The sequence below is a fragment of the Acanthaster planci genome, linkage group LG10 (genome assembly GCF_054643075.1).
Source record: "Acanthaster planci isolate LZ-2023a linkage group LG10, COTS_SCS, whole genome shotgun sequence".
Classification (NCBI taxonomy): Eukaryota; Metazoa; Echinodermata; class Asteroidea; order Valvatida; family Acanthasteridae; genus Acanthaster; species Acanthaster planci.
This window is the reverse complement of record NC_141786.1, coordinates 14,251,240-14,271,746: the sequence shown is the minus strand read 5'-3', so window position 1 is coordinate 14,271,746 and position 20,507 is coordinate 14,251,240. Positions and strand designations below refer to the sequence as shown.

Genomic DNA, 20,507 nt, shown 5'->3' with positions numbered 1-20,507 from the left:
TGTGCTTCTACTCATACCATATATGCTAGACAAAGCAATACCCCTATCCAAATGCTCAGTCCTATATGTAGAATTCATGTTAGTGATAATCTGTGGTTTGTACTTGTAACGCTGTTGTTTGCCAAACTTTGTAGTCCTCGAAACCCTTCCAACTAAACACGTGTAGCACTATCTTTGTTCAACAGAGGGCAGTATATGTGTTTTCGATAAAGGCAAAACTCACTGATGTTGGAGTTGAACAATGGTAACGAAGGAGCTAGCTGGCATGGCACACTTGTTAGGTGATTGGGCTCAGCTCACAGTGCCTGTTGGTTGTGTATAAGGTTTCTCCTTCTTAAGTCTTTTGTTCTATAAAATAAATCTCCACAGCATTTTGTCAATGTGGTATCATCATGAAACATCAGTCCTGATCCTGATCGTGTGCACACAAGTGTGACATCAAGATGACCTTATCACATGATTTCATCTGACTTCTTTGTGTATGCAATGGCACCTCAAAGCGCAAACAATTCATTTACATGTATTCCCTGCATGGCTATTAACAGGTCTGTACCATAGTGGCGCACTGGTGCAATATTCATGGTACTCCTGTGGATAACCATGAACTAAAAGTTTCTTTATTAATTTATCTGATGATACCACTTGTTTTTCGGATGGCTTGTCAGCTTCTTTTAATAATCTTTTTGATACCCTCAATCAATTTGCCACTTACTCTGGTTAGAAAATTATTTTTTCTAAATCTGAAGGTCTGGATTGGTTCTAAAAAGGGGTGCAGTAATTGTCGCTTTCAAGAGATTGGTTTGGTGTGGAAGTCAACCCAATTTACAACTCTGGGTATTAATTTCTCTTTGGACTTTGAATTGTTGTTTGATTTAAACTATAAAATTAAGTTTAAAAAGCAGACTCTTAACAGTTGGAGATCTAGACATTTGTCCTTAATTGGGAAAATTTGTGTCACAAAATCTCTCTTTTGCCAAAATTGCTTTTTCTCTTCTCTGTTCTTTGTATCAAAATATCTACCTCATTCTTTAAAGAATTGGAAAAAAGATTTTTTTAAAATTTATCTGGAATAACAGAAATGATAGAGTTAAATGGAAAATTATGTACACAGATTATTCTTTGGGGGTTCTTCGTATTAAAAACCCTTTATTTTCTGTCAAGCTCAAAAAATGGCCTGGGTTAAGAAAACACTAAATGATTCCTGTGACAGTTTATGGAAAACTACAGAAACTGATTCTTTGTTTAACTTTCACCCTAATATAGACATTTTGTGGAAATCTAATCCTCCTGTGAATCTTTTGGGTAAAATAAAAAACACTCAGGTTGCAGACTCTACTAGGACACGGACCTTCTTCAGGAAAAAGGCTATTATTGATATGGGCTTCGAGTTAACTGATTTCTCCTTTTCGGAAATTCTGTGGTTTAATAGACATATTCCCTCTAAATCAAAACCATGCCTTTACTTTCCAGAGTGGTACGAAAAAGGTATAATTTGTGTCAAGGACTTCTTAAATGAACCTAAACCTAATCTTTTATTTGAAGAGCTCATAATCGAGTATATTTCCTTTAAAGAGAGAAGGAAGTATAACACTTTGCTCAATTGTATTCCTCATGATTGGTTTTACGTTTTTATGATCAATAAAACATAGAATGAGAAAAAAACATGTGTTTTTGAACAATAAGAGGGTACATGTAAATTTTCACAAAATGACTTTTCAGAAATATTAATACTGAACCATAATAAATGTGTATTGCAATTGAGGTACACGCTATGAACATTAAAGTTGAGATACAATTTGTCTGACCTCATAAAGAAAAAGTTGGCAACAATACTTCAAACAGCTAAAAATTGAGAACTGTTTTTCTACCAAGTGTATGTAAACTTCATGCCCCAACATACAGTGTATGTAAATACACTGTATGTATGTAATGACTTAGCTGGAGTTCATGCAAACATGGTGCAAATACACATACATATATGTACATGTATGTGCTGTTTTGGAAAATCACTGCAATGACATAATCCCTATCAAATACTGCAGGGTAAATAGAGCTGAAGTTTTCTTTTTCTTCAATTTTTTATTGTGCATGGTTACAAACATTAGGTGTTTTACATTTGAAAAATCACAAAGCACCACCTTTTTGTCGGTTGATAATAACCAATGAAGAATTTAAAAACAAACCTGTCATATCACTGACATTTTGATGGTGGATGCTGGTTGACAAAAAGCAGCAGTTTAGAAAAGTATCTTGTATTTTCAGGAATGACTAAAAATGTCCTTGTCATAAGCAGAATGTTGTGTTAAGTGCTCTTATTGATGAGGTTCGGATGTATTTAAAACACATAAATAACCTTTAGGTTTTCATTTAATTTTTCACTGTGTTAGTTTATCATTGTATCAGTTCTATGTGCAATGTTTAAAATGTTGGTTCAAGACATTTGGGGATTTCTTTCAATGAGCAAGTTTGGAATTTTAACTGCGCATGCCCAAAATGAAGTGCATCCAAGGTCATTCAGACCTTAGTGTGAGGTCTAGGAGGACTTGTGCACATGTACGTTGTTCCCTAGTGGCCTTTTTTTGTGTGTAATACTGAAGTGGCTGATTACAACCTCTGTGGCAGAATGCCTTTAGTTTCACAATGTGGTTTGCAATTAATCCAACAAAAAATTAATCTATGAATCAAGTAACAGAAAAAATGCAGTACTTATAGCCCTGTAAAAACCAAGCACAGTTTTGTGTGGTTTAAAAGTAAATGTGTAAATTCTACGCATATGAAAGTATGCCCTCAGCAGAACAAGATAAAGAACTGCAGTGCATACTCTAACATATAAATTATAATTAAATGAATGTCTGCACACAGGTGGTATATTTCTCTTTTGTGCAGACACAGCAGTTTTATGCATATTCCGTCGAAGGTAAGGACAAAGTATTCAGGCCATGTATGTATGTATGGGCATAATGTATCCTCCACTGGCACACGTGAGACCAAAGAGCTCTGTAGCTTGAAATAGGATACATCCTTAAGAGGTCACATGACTTTTCTGAGGCCTGACTTAAACTGATGCAGTCTGAATTTTATATTTGAAGTGTAAACCATGTGCAAGTATTATATGCCACAGCCAACAATAACTGTGAAACAAAAGTTTCAAATGTTCCCTTTTCCAAGCCTGTCCATCCTTCAGCTTTCCATTCCAACCACAAAAAGTGCTCTTTTATGCAACATTGCCACCAATGAAAACACAAATGGCTTGTGGTACTGCACGCGTCATTCCCCCTCCAAATCAGTGACTATCTTCAGGCCCATTATCAAAAAGTATACCTACCTTTCAGGACAAGCTCAATCTTATGCTATATTATAACCACATGCTGTGATCATTCCACTTTTACTCAAGCTGGTCCTCAAGGGAAAAACCAGTAAATCCACACAAGTACACCTTGTATAAAGAAAACTAATTAATAAGTACTTGGCTGGTTCCACAGTATCCACAATGGGGATTAAGGTTCAAAAGAAGCCGCATAGAAGGAATTAATGAACAGCCAGCTCAGCTGTCCCACACTAAACCATGAATCATTCGGTGTCAATACAAACACAGAGCAGGCCCAAGCCCAGCACAGCCCCAGGCATCAGCCATTATCAACACCCATTTTCATTAACCCACAGCCTATGGCTCAACCACAATTACACCCAGGCATGAAATTACAAAATATCACAAACCTGTTGAAAGTAAATGTTTTAAGTTGAAATGCAGCCAAGAGGACATTTTAAAAGACCAAATAAAACTAATCATGCAGAAAAGAGCCTTCAACAAATGGAACTAAAATATAAACAACTGACCATCACTGACCATACTCGCCCAAAAACTATATGCATGTACATGTACCTTTTTCATCATGACCACGAAATGTGCATAATCGCAAGGAAAACTTCATTTTGCTGAGATAAGGGCAACGTTGTATTGCGGTTCATGATAAAAGACTGTCAATTAGTAAGATTCAACAGAGTATTTCTCAATCATAAAACAATAGGCCTAACAAGAACATCATGCAAGGGTCTTGTGCATCAATTTATAATGAACATGTAACATGATATCCTAATTCCTAGCAAGTTAAAGGCTGGTTCATACTACAGGTGAATGAGAAAGCGAAGAAAATTGACATCACAAAAGATTTGCAGCAAAATTTCGTTCAGGTTGAAATGTGTTTGATTTTGCAAACCCACAGTCCGAATATTTGATCTTGACATCACAAATAAATTTGCATTTGTGTTCTTTTTCACACCAAGCACTCTATGAACTGGCTTTCATTTATCCTAATACACGTATCAAGCCAGGATTCAGGACATACTGCCAATAATGGAATGAATTGACTTGTAAAAATTGTAGAGAAGATACCAACAGAGTTGAAATGCATTTAAGTAGACGTTTCTTTTTGTGACCTCCACCTTGCAAACACATATTTATTTGAATAATCTTTTCCCAGAAATAAAAAAATACCAGCAAATTCTGAGCATATGCATGTAAACCTACAAGACTGAATCTTTAACTAAATTTATTAGATTTTAGAACAAGCAGGGCCAAATCAGATGCAACAAAGGAAGACAGCCCTGATTGTACATACCTTAGATCATAAGGCAATCAATATAGTAATCATCTGTTGTTGTGATGACTGATGAGTGATTTGCTGGCTGGACTATGATTTTCCACTGCTGAGGATACAGCACAGGATGCAACTGTAAGAATCCTGATGCAACAGCATGACTCTGGTACCCATCAGGACAGTCACCATGCACAATTAATTGATATACACGTAGGCTTCACAACTTCCACTTCCTTCAACTCAGTGTACGTGCTTCCACTGGCACAAATGAAACTGACACCCGTCCATCACACAATCACTCAAGCTCAACAAACAGTATCATGACAAAGACTACTCACTGTCCAGGCTTCAAGCTGCACATACCCCCCATAGACACTCAATCAAACCAGGATGAAACTGACAACAAAGCAAATAGTTTACCAATCCACAGAAGCTGGTGACAATATGTACCTGGAAACAAAGCCAGCCTGAACTGTCCATTGCCCAGCCAGATGATACACATGGGGAACTGGTAACTGCAACAATGAGTCATTGACTGCTTGAATGAACACAGTGGTGTTGAGTTAACACTGCAAGACAGGCTGAATGGTCAGCCATATGCTCAACTGCCTCCAGAAGGACAGTTAATTCTGAAAAGATCATACCAAGGATCCAGAAATGGTCAGGGGAGGTGACCACTGCAGTGTGCAAGCAGCAATTTCACCGGGAACAAAAAATACATTCAATCAAATAAGTGGCAAACATTTTGAATCTAAAAGCATTGTAGTAGATGTTATTATTGTTTTATAAGTTTCTTTCACTGTTGTATTTTATTTGAAATGAACAAGGTGCTAGGGAAAGTGAAACACATTGATAGAGTGAACTTGAAACAATGACTGTGTTCACAGTCATGCCCTGCAAAACCAACAAACTTATGTTTAATGTTTGTCTACCGGTGCATTGGTCTTATAGGCCTGACTGTTTGCTTTAGGGTACATGTACTTCAAATATGTAATGTTCTTGTTAACTGATTCTTTTCAATCATAGCAAATTAACTGGGGTTATTATATTTATTTAAATTACCGGTAATTATTTTGTATATCAATAAAAGTAGTTTTATGTTTTGCATTACATACCTGATTGTAATGGGCAAATGATTCAAGTTTAATGTCAGAAATTTTGTGACAGAAAATCCAAGAGGTGAGCCAGGTTACTGCAAACACAACATTCATGGAGGCAGAGCTAAGAGACTTAATACATGTATAGGCATACAATCTTCACGTCCTAAGTATCAGCCACAGCTGGGTACTCAGACAAATCAATAAGTGTCATGTGTTTCCTGCAGGTCTAGTATTACATTCAAAAACGACAAAGCAAGAGAAAAATGCTGAGAATAAGAAATGACAAACTTTCTATAATATTCATTTTTCTTGACAGCATGGATTTTTGCACCATTCCAAGTCACACGTGAAATATCAGAATCAACCGGATGTACATGTTGAAGTAAAGTTTTGAGGACACAATAAATCTCAACACATACTGAGAAATCTCTTCATACTGAAAATACAGTCTTAATCCTATCTGCACCACAAGCATTTTATAAACCGAATGAGTAGTTTTTATTTTGTTGGAATAACATTGTAACATGAGAAGCTACCAGTAACACTTTTATTCGAAGTACATGTACATCAGCAGGAATAAATGGTCCAAAAAGAATACCACATGAAGATTTCTGCTTTCAACTTTAATATTGAAAGACCATGTTTGAAAGGAGATCAAAATAGTTGGTAAAAGTATCCATCAATCCACATCAGTCCACTTTAGCATCATAATTTTCATTTTGTGTTGTTACCATATCATATTATGCAGACAGGCCTTAACTGACAGACAGTCTAGTTAATGGATGGCTGAACGGCTACCACCGCCAACCATCCATGGATTAATTCCTGAAGTGCAGATACATCAAGTTTAATCCCCATTCATGATTCTATTATGTGATGGTTGCACACATACTATTCAACATACGCCTGGCCAGATTTGGCCTGAGGCAATGTGCCTACACATGCATCATCATGATACATCTGAATACTAGAAGCTGGTAACAAAGACACGCTGTGACTGCACATACAGCCCATAGCAACCACTTATAGTGTACTCCTCAGCATCTGACCAGACTCAGTTGTGCTTTTAATGAAAGACTACATTCTTAACTCTGATAAATTATTGACTTGCTCATATACATATTTATTTCAAATACTGGTCAATTTTTTCTTTCAAACTATGACCATACTTACAGATATCTTTAGTGGCAATTGGCAGACCTATTCTGTTTCATAAGCAGCTTGCTAGTCCTTCCTGGGTAGATTCATCAGCTCTATCTAACAGTGTCCTGCAGATCTTCTAGCCACAATTACACTCAAGTCAGCCACCAAGACCTGTTAACAATGCACAGACTTCCCATAAGGCCCAAGACAATGGAGACAGTATGACTCACAGAACTGGCCATGTGGACCAGGCATCAATTTTCACAGGTTGAGTTGTTGGAGAAGCAATGGTAGAGTGTCCGACAGATTGATTGGACAATTTCAGCTTCACTGTACACTCAGCACATCTCCCTGTCACTCATTGCTGTTCAATCCTCAACCTGCACACCTCCATTTGTCTGAAATTCTAGATGATAAATATGGAAATGGTTTTATCAAAATATTGGTGATATTATTGCTAAGACCACCTCGGGCTTGGATTAAGATTCTAGCCCGGCTCAACGGTCAGGGTTGGGTTTCATCCCAAACAAAAGAGCGTGCACATTTTATCAGGCCAGACGTAGCCTGGTCTGAATATGATGCAAGGAGGTTTAACAAGCACTCAGCAGAGACTGATTGAACTTTGTTTTGGTGCACCTTTGCCAGAGTAGCTGCAGGCATCGAGTATCACAAAGCAGAGACAAGCAGAGATTGGTCAGATTACATCTGTTTCCTGCTTGCTTTATACTAGTCCCCACCATCAGCATATGAAGGAAGCATTTACATGTCTACCTTCAATTACTTATGTATGCTCCGATATGAATTGCAAGTTTCTTATTGCATGATTGGTATGCCTAAAGGCCTGTTTTAATGTATATTTCCATGATAAATGGTCTAATGTCAGGAAACTTAGGCCTAATGCTTCGAGGACAAGAATACGCACACAATCTCTCAAAATGTAAAAATGTAACTCCATCTATCTCTTGTCAAAGAGTGCAAATAAGCAAAGTAAGACCTAAATCATTAGGGAAAATATTGAAATTAGATTTCATTGTTGGTATATGATGTTTGATTATGATCAAGATTTTTGGGGGGAGGAGCAACCAGTTCACATCAGATTGAGGGGTTGCAGAAATGCTCTGTTGGGTGCTTACTCATTCAACAAACGCAACGCACCATTTCGCTAAACCTTTGTGACATAGCTTCGCGGTACATGCAGGGTGGTACAGTAAAATGGCAACACCTTGGTTTTATGGGCTTGGCATGTGTTTATTGTCCACCAATGAAACTGCAGCATTTACCATACAGTATACCACAATTACCAACTTTAATAAACAGTTGGCGGTAAGGGAGACCAACAAACAACTGAAGGACCCCCTTTAGTTTGCATCAACGCTAAATATGCCTCCAAATCAAATTCACAGAGAGCATTGTTAAAGTTGGAAAATGTAAGAAATCAATAGCATTTGACCCAAGTGTACGACATAGGGCAGTCCATTACTTTCAGGGTTTCACCCATAAAGAGACGAAATATCCCATCAAATTGAATTCACCAAAACAGCTTGAAAAATGACGTTCTAAAATGACCCTCAGACAAAAAAACCTAGCATATGTTACCACGTTAATTCAGCTGAAATATTGGAAGGTCTAATTTAATGTCAAAAGAGGGTGAGTTTTGGACGTACACAGGAAACAAGTTAGGTACAACATGATAAATACTAAAGGAAATGGGTCCCGATTGCAGACAAGCTGAATATACACTCTGGAGTGTAAGGTTCACATGCACAATGGAAAAACCTAGGATCTTTACATATATGTTTACTACACTGACTAAAGTCTTGTCAAAGCTCCCAATATACACGTGTTTACACACAAACAAATAATGGGAAAAATTGTATTTGCCAGATTAGTTTGCTCCTGTCCCGACCTTTTGTGGTGGGATACCAAAATGAGGCAACCCTCATGACCGTCAAGATGTGGGTGACATGCCCCCTCCACTTTTTAAATGGGTGAAATATAATTGGTCCCTCCCCCAGTTTTTATTTGTAGGCCTATGGTACATTTGATTCTGTAGCTCAAATAGCTGCTTCAAATGTTTAAAACATCCACATTTTTGCATTTAACATGTAAACCAGTAAATAGGAACAAAACAGTTTTTTCTTGACTACACGAAGGCTTCCACTGCCTCCATGTTTTAAATATCCCCTTTGCATTGTTTGGTCATTGGTAATAGGTACCTATCAATGGAATGCAATAAGTTCCAAACTTCGATTTAAATTTTTGAAAGTGACAAATCTTCCAAAAGCATTTGCTAAAACTAGTTAAAATGAGAACAAATTGTCTAACTACACTGTACAACAGAGAACCCAAACCTTAACTTCCCTTAGCCCTACACTGTTAGGGCTTTCACACTCACACACTGTACATGGATGTTCCCATCAAGGTTATCCCCTCCCCCTTTTGAGAAGCAAATGATGCCCTTGCCAACCTTTATCTTTTTTAGGACACCTTGTTTAGTTGTAATGTCTTACCGCTTCCAAAAACCTTTACTGCCTGAGACTTGGTTTCTTCCATGTGATTTTGAGGAGGGCATAGGGAAATAATCTAGATAGTTTTTGCAGTAGACGGGCAGGTTCTCTAGTGACACTGTTACAGTGAGTGCAACAGCTCCAGATCACTTTTCATACAAAGCAACGTAAACCTACCCATGTTCGGAACTCCTGTAAACAGTGGCATGGTATACATTTAGCTGCTGCCGGCATGCATTGTATAAGCTGACTAAAAGCAGACAGCGCCCTATTTGATGCGTATACATGTAAATAAGTGAGACTATAAGGGTTATTATCAAATTACCACTAAATTTCATAGGGTCTGTGTTCTAGTAGACAGCATGCACATCTTGAGATTATATGACATGCTCCCAGCTCCGGGGCTTGATTCCCAGCCATCATCCTTTTAGTTACGTCCTAAAAATTAAGAAAACATGCATTCTTCAGTTGTTAATTGTAAATTGACTCCAACATTTAAGTACAAAGTACTGCATTTTCTTTTTCTGATACATGGCTCTAGTGGACTTTTTTAGGGAAAAAAGTCCAGAATTGTAAAATGGTCTGATTCCCACCTTACTACTGGTATGTCACACTGACTACACATTTTGTTTTGGCCCAAACCCCCACACTGTCACTGTAAGAATTTAAAGTAAACAAAATTTACTGTACATGTGCCTGGCAATAACTGACCAGCAACAGGTGCAATTTCTGTAACAGTGTGGTACTTGCAGGGATGGATCTAGCTTTCAGGAAAGGGGGGTTGATGAGTGTACTGAAGGGAAGCCCTGCTAAGGGGATCCACCGGAAATTAGGGTATAGCACACCGAGGCACACAGATTGAGGCTGGTTGATAAATTATGGAATTCGGACGCAAGCTTCTACTGATGTTTGAAGCATAGGTGTTATTTAGGCTCCAAATCACCGTGAAAACTACATGTAAAAGATATAAAATACACAAAAATTGTTTAAATCTAAAACACAGCTTGTTGTGAATTAAAAGCATATGCATGGGAATATCTAGAAAAATTAAAAGCCAAAGCTACCTAGGAATCCAATGAAACAAAAAGCATGACCATGAATACAATCAAAGTTAACATTATAGATCGATAGGTGCTCAAAATTAATAAAACACTAAAGTCGACAAAAAGGGGAATGAAATCAGCGATGATCGGAAACTATGAAGTAGACATTCACAAAGATTATCTTAAATGCAACACTTGGAAAGCCAATGAAGAAAGCGTTATTCAACATACGAAGGCCAGAAACTTTCTGAATGACGCAGAGTACTAATTAAACCATCAACAAAACACAATTGTAAATATTAGTACAGATCAATATCCTACCGTTTACACCTATTGTCCAGCCTTATAACGCACATATACTCAAAATGGCAGCGCCATGTGCATTGTAAGATCTAAACAAAATAGAAAATAAACCACCTAAAGTCTTACAACATGACACACAGTGCACTACTTAAGTTCAGTGTTTGGGTCAAATACTCACTCAGATGTGGTTTCTTAAAGAACCAAATTCTGCCAGAAATAAACAACTAATATAATACACATCTATATTAAACATAATAAAACAATGAAAGGAGTTTTTTCTTACCATCAAGTGGAAAAGTACTGTCAAATATTACATGGAAATCTTGAAATGTTGATGAGGGCTCGGCATGCAGGTAATATGGAGTATTACCCCAACTGGAAATTTTTTAGAGTGAGCCAATGTGGCCAAGAACTTCACCATCACAGGGGAGTTTTACTACATATATTCATAGACCACCTTGAGGACTGTCCAGCTGACCTCTAGCCTCCAATTGATTTATGGGAGGGCAATATTCAGAGTAGATTGGGCCTTCAGTTTACATAAAGGGATTTTCTAAACTGCCACTTACACTCCCACCAATTACCTAAAGAATTTATGAACCACAATTCTTACTTGACAAAGGTGTGAAATAAATAATAAATAATTTCTTATCAAGCAACTACAAATTATGCCCACCCACACGGACAGGTATCTCCACAATACTTCCTTCCACCACCCCAAGATTAAGTCATCCGTCAACCGGGCCCTGGTCCGCAGGGCATACAACATCTGCGACAAAGAATTCCTCGGTCAAGAACTCCACCACATCACTGCAGCGCTGCAACGTAACGGATACAAGCCAAGCCAAGTCAAGACCCAAGATCCCAGATCCACCCCCGGCCGAAGGGTCTCCTATACCCAAAGCCAACTAGTTAGGGCCCCTAGTTCCATTACCCTCCCCTACTTAGGCAACACCTCCCACCACATCCAGCGGATTCTCCACAAGCACGGTATTAAAGTTTTTCACACAGCCCCACTTCAGTTGCATCACCTGCTTACTTCGCACAAGGACCGACAGGACCCCCAGCGCAGACCGGGGGTGTACAGAATTCCTTGCCAATGCGGCAAAGTGTACATCGGCGAGACGGGCAGGGACCTCCCTACCCGAATCAACGAGCACAAAGCCCATGGTAGGAAGGGAGAGCTGGAAAAGTCATCAATAATTAAGCACTCCCACACTGAAGACCATCAAATCAACTGGAGCCAAGCTGAACTTATCACCTGCATCGAACGATGGTATCCCCGCCGCATTAGAGAAGCCATGGAAATCATCAAGCACAGTTCCCCAAGACATCGGCTTCAACATCAGCGATATCTGGCACCCCATCCTCACATCCCAGTCCAATGGGTCTCCTATACCCTAGGACTCCCTAGTTAGGTTTCCCCCTCAGTCAGCCTATGGGTCTTCTATACCCCTTGGCACCCAGCTATTCACTCTCCCACTGCCAACTCCAACTGACACGCTCCGGTAAACACACACACAGGGCATGCAGCCCCAGGATCTAGTGCAGCATCCATTGTTCCCGCCATCACTGTTCCCGCCTTAACGCCTCACCGAGCTAATCCCTACATCTGGATCCCTCTCTACACCATATAAGCTCCACTCCCAGTTAGAATCCTGCAGTCTCCTGAAGACGGACAGAGTACACTGTTCGAAACGTCGAGTTATTCCCCGGTTCTTCTCAGAACCACACATACTCAAAGAAGAGATAAATACATGGTGTTACCGCAATCTTTACTATAGATCTACAAATTATGCTCTAAATCTATGCACTACAAAGGTAGCGTAACTCAAATAACGTAATAAAGAAAATTAGAAGCATACTGGAGTAACAACATTTCAAACAGAATTAACTGTTGCTGAAGACGTTTGATTTGCAAGGAGCTCTCCAAGAGGAGCACAAGCTTCTGTGCTGGCCTTTCCAGGATGGTTAGCTTGCCTTCCTGCTTACCTATCCGATTCTACTTCTTGGATCCAACTTGAATATTGACCTTTCTCAAGAGGCCATCAGTAGTAGTTCCTTCTACGACGCCCATGGGCCACTCATTCTGAGCCACCTCTGGTTCCAACAATAGGACAATGTCCCCGACTTGGATGTTCCTAATTGTTTTTATCCAGCATTGCCTCCTATCAAGGTTTTGGAGATACTCCTACTGCCATCTGCTCCCAAACTGCTCGGTGAGGAACTGGACTCTTCTCCATCTTTTCTGAAGGTACATGTCTTGAGAAACAAAATTGCCTGGTGGTGGCAGGGGCATGCCAGACTTCATAGTAAGGAGATGATTGGGTTTCAGTGGTTCTAAACTCATGGGGTCATAAATGGTGTTGACTGATAGAGGGCAACAGTTAACTATAGCCATTGCATCATAGAACAATGTGCAAAGGGAAGAATCATCAATCTCCCCGGGCAAAGTACCACGACTCCACTAAGAATGCTTCTTATTGTTCTAATTTGGCATTCCCAAACATCCCAGCATGGCTGAAACCAGGAGTGTTCATGAGGAAGTCACACTCTTGATCTGCTAGGTAGGCTGTCACCTTGTCTGTTTCGAGCTCCTTCTTGGCAGCATGCAGCTCATTCCTTGCTCTGACGAAGTTGCTGCCTCGGTCAGACCGTATCTGACGGACCTTTTCTCTGATGGCAATGAAACACCTCAGCCCATTGATAAAGGCATCAGTACAGAGGTCGTCTATCAACTCAAGGTGAACTGCCCGGGAACACAGACATGTAAATAACAGCCTGTATCTCTTGCACTCCTTCCGTCCTTGCTTAGTGGTGAGGGGACCATAGCAATTCATACCACAGTATGAGAATGGTGGAGACAATTCAACACGATCCTCTGGTAGATCCGCCATCTTCTGCTCTTGCACAGGTCTCCGGTTTCTTCGGCAAATTATGCATTTCTTTATGAGGTTGGCCACCAATCAACCCCCACTGATAATCCAGAAACCATTTGCCCTTATTTCATTGAGAGTGATGCCCTGACCTTGATGGTGAACCTTCTCATGACAGTGAGCCACAATGATTTCAGAGATGGGGGCTGTCCTTGGGCAGTGTAACTGGATGTTTGGCCGAAAGTGGGAGCGATGAGTTTCTCAAGCGACCTCCAATGCACAGAATCCCCAGGTCATCAGTGATAGGGTCTAAATCCCTTGGAGGGGGTTTCTCCTTGAACTCATTCTCCTGAACTAACTTAACCAAGGGGCTTGCATCCAGTCGCTCTTGAACATTGGTCAGATGAGTATCAGCGATGCCCTTCACTCTTCTCTTAAGTCTTGTAACAGCTCGCACAAGCACAGACCAGCTGGAGAACCTTAATAGCCTAGACAAAATGCTAGTATCACTTGACTCGGTTACTCCAGTGCTTAAGACTACCAACTTCTTCACTTCTGGGTCTTCAAGGGACAACTCAGGTGCCTCGATCTCCAGGAGAGCACTCAAAATCAGGTCTCCATAAAAACTCTGGGCCCGTGTACCAGGTAGACTCCTGAAGGAGAGATGCCATGAGCCATCTCGAAGCGTGGTCAGCAGGATTGAAGCTGGACTCAACATAAAACCACTGATCAGAATTTGTGTTTTCTCTGATGACCTGCACATGGTTAGTCACGAACGTATGGAAGTGGCGAGCTTCATTATTGATGTAGCCCAAGACTACCTGTGAGTCATCCCATTCACTCCCATTGTGACACATGTACTGCAGCATCACTTTACCCTTGAGGACAAATGGAGCCAGAAACCCTAAGGGATCAAAGACCGATGCAACCATGGACAAATTCCTTTACGAGTCAGGGTGGCTTCCTTGGACTCTATCTTGAAGAAGAATTCATCTTTCTGAACGTCCCATTGAATCCCAAGAGTGGAAGAAGAGGGAAGATTCTCCTTGTTCGAGGTCAACTTCCTTGACAGTTGCAGCTCTTTCTTGGGAAGGGATAGATTCAAGGACGTCTCAACTGTTGGAGATGAACTTGTGTAGATGTATACCTTCCTTCCTACACAATTTTCAGGCCTCTTGGATGAGCCTAATCGCCCCATCATTAGTCTCGGTACTGATCAGCCCATCATCCATATGGAAGTGGTGTCTGCAGAGGGAAATTCTTCCTGGAATTTCCTGGACAGGTACTTGAGGCCGTAGTTGGCACACCCTGGAGATGAAGAAGCTCCAAATAGGTGAACCTTCATCCTGTACTCTGTTGGTTCATGAGTAAGGTCTCCACCTTTCCACCATAGAAAACGTAGGTAATTTCTGTCCTCGGGCTTGAGCCTGAACTGATGAAACATTCTTTCAATATCACAAGCAATGGCCACCGGATGACTAAGGAAGCGGCTCAACACTCCCACCAAGGCATTTGTCAGATCAGGACCACTTACGAGATGGTCATTCAGTGCTGTTCCACGATACTGGCTTGAACAGTCAAACACAACTCGTATCCTGTTGGGTTTACTAGGGTGGTACACACCATGGTGGGGAATATACCACACTTCACCCTCCTTGGCATCAGGGGGAACTTCCTCTGCATCCCCATGGTCGATAACATCCTGGACAAACTTTATGTAGTCATTACAATACTTGTCATCTCTTACTAACTTGCGTCTGAGATGACCAAGGTGGATGGATGCTTGAGATTTGTTGTTTGGAAGACATGGTCATGAGCGGAATGGTAGGGGCATCTACAGATGTCCATCTTCAAGCTGCATGATGGAAGACTCTAAAATGTGAAGAAATTGGAGATCTTCCTTTGAAACTTTGCCCCCCTTTCCATCCAAAGAGTCCCTTTTGAGTACCAACAATATCCTCCTAAAGGCAACCGGGCTCTCCTTGGTCATTACTCTATGACATGCAGCTGAAGCACCAGACTGGCCACCAACTATGGACCATCCCGGATTGGTCATAACTGCATATGGTTGATTGCCTTGACCGGCTACTGTTTCCCTGGGAGTAAGAGCTTCAGGGCAGTTGAATCCTATCAACATACCAATCTCACAATCTTGAATGGGTGGGAGTCTACTGGCAATTGTCTTGAGATGCAGCCATCTCGAGACTGCCTCTGAGGTGGGAATAAGTGACCTCACTGCGGGGATAAGATCCCTGGTGTACAACTTGGGAATGGTGATGACCTTCTCAGAGTGCATCCCTCTAACTGTAATATCCTTAAGTACAGTCTGAGAGTGTAGAATTTGACGTCATTGTTGCCAACTTCAACTGGACTGGTTGACCCTTGAGCTCGAGACTTTCGGCAGTGGTACCCAGAATGAAAGACGAGTCACTTTGTCCAGTAGGGCATAATCACTTTGTCCAGTAGGGCATAAGTGAGAACTTCACGAGTCGGATCCAAAGCTGTAGCGACCCACACAGGTACCACCATCGATGTGCAGGGAACACTGCTTCTCTCGGTGGCACAGAGGGACACAGCCAAGGTCTGTTCTTTATTCTTTTCTTTGGCAGGGTTCTTCTGTTGTGGCGGTTTGTCATTACAGAGAGAAGTTGGGGGCAATCATTTGCACTTCGCACATGTGGCACGCCTCTTACAGTCCTTGGAGTGGTGACCCCTTCTCAAACATCCAAAACAGAGTCGATTCTCCCGAATGAACTGCTTCTTCTCCTCCATTGATTTGCTATCAAACTTAAGGCACTTATAAAAGGAGTGAGGGACGTCACAAAAAAGCAGGACAAAGTACTCTTTGTTGCATTGTTGGCTGCCTGGGAAGGTGGAGCACCAGAGATGGATGCTGCTGGTTGGCTCAAGGCTTGTGTAGCCTTGACTAGCCTGGGTCGTGTTGTCTCCTTGTCATGCCTTTCCAACGGTTTCAATACAATACGGTTTCAATACGTGATGGGGTTACATGCAACGTCAGCTTCTTCCTCAACAAAGTCGCAAAACTCCTTGAAAGGGGATATTCTTGCCTCTTCAATGAGGTAGTCACTCGGTGATTCCATCTCCTTATTGCTCATTCAGGAAGCTTATTGACCATTTTATTATTCTCCTCACAATCATGAAGGATTTTTAAAACCTTACGTGGGGCATGGCATCCTCACAAGCCCCAAGGAAATCTGAAAAGTCACAGAGTGCCTTTGCATCTCGACCTCCCACCTTGGGCCAGTGAGCTATTTTCTCTCTAAAGGCCTTCTGAATTATGAATGGATCACCATATCTCTTGTTTAACTTTAAGCATGCATCCTGGTAGGCGGCCTCATCTGAGTGCAGAAAGGCACCTTGAATCATTTTTGCTGCTGCTCCAGAAGTGTATTTCCGGAGATAGAATAACTTATCCACAGCTCCAATGTTTCGCCGTGCAATCAGTGCGGTAAAGGCATTTTTCTACTTGGGAAACTGCATTGGGTCCCCACTGAAGGTACTTGGCTCAGGTACTGGCAGTCTCCCCAGGGAACGACTGTTTTGAAAGACCCTCAACATAGTGGTCATGTCACTGCGAGATTCCTTTGATGCATTGGAAGTCACGACATCTGAACTAGAGGTATCGAGGGAAAGGTGAGATGCATCATTTTCTGTCTCGCTATGGGCTCTCTGTTCTAGTTCTTCATCTTCCTAAACCTTAAGTCGAGCGGCAGCGACCCTCACTTCTTTCTCATCTTTCATTCTTTCAAGCCTATCTTCTTCTTCCTTTATTTTTCTTTCAAATTCTTCCTAGATCTGGTTCAGCTTATGATGCTTTGTTTGGAATCGCTGCACGGACTGAAGTTCTGCCTTTCTTGCAGCTAATTCCGCCGCCGCCTCTGTCTTGCTGGAACTACCTGACCAGACGCTTCCATGACACTTCCGAAGACAGATGGATATTTCCCTTTGTCCAGTCCTGAGCGGACGTAGAACAGTGCGGTCTCCGGATTGAATTCCTTGACATCTTCAAGACATTGTCTCACCAGCGCCTCTATGTCTTCTGAAATCTGAGAAGCACAGTCAACTTGACAAAGAATATCTCGGTTCGGTGCTTGAAGTTTTCACAGGTCTTTGTAATTGTGCACGATGACTTGGAGGCAATCCTGAATCTTATGCAGCTGAAGCTCGAGTTCTTCTTTCAGCTACAAACACTTAAGGTGCTCTGTGGCTGACTTAGCTTCTGCCTTCCAGCTGGAATAGGCATTGTTGAATCGTAGTTCCTTGTCTTGCATGGCCTGTTCCAGGTTTGTTTGAGCCTTCTCGGTAGGTTTCCTTTCTTTTCCGCTGTGCCGCAGCCCTTGATCCAAAACAGCACCAGTTTCCTGCTTCTCTGTTTCTATGGTTGACTTACTATAAGAAATTTATTCAACAGGGGAAAGGCAATTATTACACAAGTTAGAAGGTGGTTTGTCAGATACCCGTTTTCCTTATTTCTTAATCAATGAACATGTAATAGCTACACACTTTGACAAAGGGAACAATTTCTACAATGTACCTGTGAGCTTATGTCTTATACTGGCATCCATAAACAAAGAGGCCACTGACTTAGACATAAACTGTGTAGCCTAACTCTATCAGTACAAACAATATTATTCCATATGTCTCAAGAGCAGAAAGGGTCAAACGAACATTTCCGCAACCATATTTCAAGCTTGTTTTACAACACCAAAATTGTCCTTCCAAAGTCCATGAGGGGACAGACCCAGGGTGACTATCCAACTCTCTGTGTAGACCTTGTGAGAAGGGCACTGAAGGGCAGGGACTGACCGCAACCCAGATGCATAAGGGAACTTTATCTCCAGGGAGCGCCAGGGTAGAAACATGCATCCATCGCTGAGGCAATGTTTCCACTATAGGGCACTGAAGCACATGGATTGAGGCTGGTTGATAAATTATGGAATTCGGACGCAAGCTTCTACTGATGTTTGATGCATTGGTGTTATTCAGGCTCCAAATTACCCTGAAAACTACATGTAAAAGATATGAAATACACAAAAATTGTTTAAATCTAAGGACAGCTTATTGTGAGTTAAAAGCACATGCATGGGAATATCTAGAGAAATTAAAAGCCAAAGCTCCCTAGGAATCCAATGAAACAAAAAGCATGACCATGAATACAATCAAAGTTAACATTATAGATCGACAGGTGCTCAAAGTTCATAAAACACTAAAGTCGACAAAAAGGGGAATGAAATCAGCGATGATCGGAAACTATGAAGTAGACATTCACAAAGATTATCTTAAATGCAACACTTGGAAAGCCAATGAAGAAAGCGTTATTCAACATACGAAGGCCAGAAACTTTCTTAATGACGCAGAGTACTAATTAAACCATCAACAAAACACAATTGTAAATATTAGTACAGATCAATATCCTACCGTTTACACCTATTGTCCAGCCTTATAACGCACATATACTCAAAATGGCAGCGCCATGTGCATTGTAAGATCTAAACAAAATAGAAAATAAACCACCTAAAGTCTTACAACATGACACACAGTGCACTACTTAAGTTCAGTGTTTGGGTCAAATACTCACTCAGATGTGGTTTCTTAAAGAACCAAATTCTGCCAGAAATAAACAACTAATATAATACACATCTATATTAAACATAATAAAACAATGAAAGGAGTTTTTTCTTACCATCACGTGGAAAAGTACTGTCAAATATTACATGGAAATCTTGAAACTTTGATGAGGGCTCGGCATGCAGGTAATATGTAGTATTACCCCTACTGGAAATTTTTGAGAGTGTGCCACCGTGGCCAAGAACTTCACCACCACAGGGGAGTTTTACTACATATATTCATAGACCACCTTGAGGACTGTCCAGCTGACCTCTAGCCTCCAATTTATTTATGGGAGGGCAATATTCAGAGTAGATTGGGCCTTCAGTATACATATGGGTGGTGTTTAAAGGGATTTTCTAAACTGCCACTTACATAGGGCTGAGTCAACTCAAATAATTCATTATTTGAATATTTGACCTTCAATTCGATCAGACTGTTGATGAATGAACCATAAACAAAAAATCTGTTGCAATAACTCAGCTTCTCACGTCTAGGAAAGGATTATCTCCAGTCACAATTTAGCAAGATTCAGAGATGAACAATACTTCTTGTCCCATTGAAAATTTCTATTCCTTAAAAATTTTTAATAATTTACTTTAAAATCATTGTAAGATTTCTGTCGCTTTTCGTTTGAATTTGATTGAAACAAGCCTCCATCGTGCAATTTTTCTTATTTAAAACAAACGAAAATTCTCCTTTTCTTTTTTCACGAATTTTACATTCGATTTCAAGTATTCAAATTCGAAAAACAATAGGCCTTTTTAATATTCTAAACCCGATCGAATATCTGGACGTTTGGGCACAGCCCTACCGGAACGTCTAGGATTTTTGTTTTTTCGATAGGCCTATTCATTCTCCGTCATTTCACTGGTAGTTTCATTTAGTCCATGGCTGAACAGGGGTGGGGCGGACTGTTTGAGGGTTATTGCGGGACTCTGACGTACACATTATGTAACTTACCAACGTTGGAAATGACGACATTTGCAAATTGCATCAAGAGGGTATCATGTCATAATACCAGCGTACTACCACAGGATGTCGAACGTATATACATGTAGTAAATGATGTACTATCATGTCTGTGCAGTTGTTGATGTCAGATTTCCCACTGTGTTGTTTCACTTATTTGTTGTACTTGTAGGTTAAGCTATAGATAGGAACATAAACTTATCCTCTCAGACTCAATAATCCTAAGACTAGCCCCATTCTGTAACAAAACTTTATCTGATCTTTACCAAAGAGAGGGCACGCATTACAACTTACAAAGCGATCAATTCCCCCGCGCTCAGGCTCTTGCGACGCTTACA

The 20,507-nt window shown here is 40.7% G+C and overlaps 1 protein-coding gene across 10 annotated transcripts in view; it reads right to left on the bottom strand.

Moving 5' to 3' along the window:
* Positions 1-20,497, bottom strand: part of LOC110982055 (roundabout homolog 1-like) — a 219,460-nt gene extending 198,963 nt beyond the window's left edge. For 4 of the 10 annotated variants that reach the window (XM_087141842.1, XM_087141852.1, XM_087141854.1 and 1 more), the window contains exons 1-2: positions 20,162-20,476; positions 6,872-7,247 (exon numbers count right to left, since the gene is read on the bottom strand). The gene's annotated coding sequence lies outside the window, so the exon portion shown is untranslated. Of the gene's footprint in view, positions 1-4,619; positions 4,968-6,871; positions 7,248-20,161 lie in introns of those variants that run through there. The other 6 variants (XM_087141849.1, XM_087141847.1, XM_087141844.1 and 3 more) reach the window with 5 other exon arrangements.
* Positions 20,498-20,507: the final 10 nt, after the last annotated feature.